The sequence below is a fragment of the Chiloscyllium punctatum genome, chromosome 41 (genome assembly GCF_047496795.1).
Source record: "Chiloscyllium punctatum isolate Juve2018m chromosome 41, sChiPun1.3, whole genome shotgun sequence".
In the NCBI taxonomy this organism is placed as follows: Eukaryota; Metazoa; Chordata; class Chondrichthyes; order Orectolobiformes; family Hemiscylliidae; genus Chiloscyllium; species Chiloscyllium punctatum.
The window spans coordinates 40,738,386-40,740,405 of NC_092779.1; the positions used below are offsets into that span (position 1 = coordinate 40,738,386).

The 2,020-nt window shown below is 45.3% G+C and overlaps 1 non-coding gene across 1 annotated transcript; it reads right to left on the minus strand.

Annotated features, from left to right (window-relative positions):
* Nucleotides 1-739: 739 nt before the first annotated feature.
* Nucleotides 740-811, minus strand: trnav-uac (transfer RNA valine (anticodon UAC)). The gene has a single exon. It is a non-coding gene; the product is annotated as a tRNA-Val (tRNA).
* Nucleotides 812-2,020: the final 1,209 nt, after the last annotated feature.

Genomic DNA, 2,020 nt, shown 5'->3' on the forward strand with positions numbered 1-2,020 from the left:
CTTTAAGCCTGCCTTCAACATTTAGCCCAGTCTTCGTGTCAGACCATTGGATGATAGATGGTATGTATGCTATTCGATTTTAGGAAATACTCAAATTCCCTGCTAGTAAATGCTAGTCCCAATGTCTGTCACCATTACTTCTTGGAATCCATGTATCACAAACAGTGCTAGTAGCTTGCCAATCATCATCCCTGAGTTTGTCAAATGAACTCTATACATATCCAAACACTTTGATCCTGCATCCACAATGACCAAGAACATTGAGCCCATGAAAGGACTGGCATTGGCAATATGTAACCAAGTCCAGGGTTTACCAACAAATGAGGGGCTCCACCAATGGCAAATTTTGTCCTTGTTGGCACTCCAGACACTGCCCCATGCTGTGTCTGCATCCAATCCTGGCCACCACAAGTTTTTTTTATATATTAGATTACTTACAGTGTGGAAACAGGCCCTTCAGCCCAACAAGTCCACACCGACCCTCTGAAGAGCAACCTACCCAGACCCATTCACCTACATTAATCCTCTTCATCTAACACTATGGGCAATTTAGCATGGCCAATTCACCTGACCTGCACATTTTTGGACTGTGGGAGAAAACCAGAGCACCCGGAGGAAACCCACGCAGACACAGGGAGAATGTGCAAACTCCACACAGACTGTTTCCTGAGGTGGCAATTGAACGCAGGTCTCTGGCGCTGTGAGGCAGCACTGTGCCACCGTGCCACCCATAAATCAGTGGAGATGCCGGGGATTGAACCCGGGACCTCATACATGTAAAGCATGCACTCTACCACTGAGCTACATCCCCTCCTAATGTTCTTGCCAACATCTTCATTTTGGAAACCCCTGGATGACCATGGTGAAGTTCAATCAGTATCTGGCAGCAATCTTTACTTGGGACAATCATTCTTGCTCCCCACAGTAACGTGTCATCCTGTACGGGTGATCTGGCCTCACTGGGTGCAGGTTTCAATCTTAATTATGATGGCCTGTTTCCCCCCATTACGACCAGCTGTTTTAATTTTGCTGGGATGGGATCCTTTTGTGGCCACATTCAGATATTATCAGCGGTGACTGGAAGGGTGTCCAGAAAGTTTAAAACCAGAATGGACTTTTCCAGGGGAGGCATCACTGGTGGAGTATCTGCCAGTGGGAGGCAGCTCGAGGCATCTGCATTAGTTAGTTAGTCTCCTGGATGCTGTTCCCACTTGTACTTATTTGCACTGACAACAAGGACTACCGCTGAATTCAACCAGAAGGTAAGGGCATCACAGCCATATCTTCTTTAAGAAGCCCTAGCATGGGTTTAATGCCCATTAATATCATAAACACATATCCATAAAGGTATTGGTACAATTTTCTGAAACCAAAGATGTCCGCCAAACCTTCCTTTTCAATCTAGGCATATTTGCAATCATCAGCCAAAGACTGGGAAGCAAACATTATTGGGTCTTCCTCTCTGTTGGACCAACAGTGAGCCAACACTACCCCAATACCGTATGTCAGCACCACGTCTTGCTTCGGATCATAGTGGGCCAACACCTGAGATGACACAGCTGCTTTTTCACTTCCCTAAAGGCTACTTCTACGCTACACGACCATTTCTAAGGCTGAAACTTTTCAATAGCAGGAGTAAGGGTGACAAAATGAAGGTCGGATTATGTGTAAATTTCTCAGTAATAATTCACCAATCCAAGGAAAGATCTAAGCTCCAGTACAGATGTGGGAGCCAGGGTACTTTTGATCATCCCCACTTTATCTTCCAATGGCTGTAACCTGGCTTTGTCAACCCTGTAATCCAAATAGTTCACTTGGGGCACATGGAGCAATTTTTTCCCTTTTAAGGCATACGCCCACCTGGGTGGAATGTTTAAGCTCTATGTCTAAATTCTCCAAATGCTCTTTATTGGTCTTCCCTGTTATCATCCAGATAAATGGCAACCTGGGGTAGCCCTTGTAAAATGTTTTCCAATGTCCTCTGGAAAATAGCACAGACTGATGATGTCCCAAATGGTAG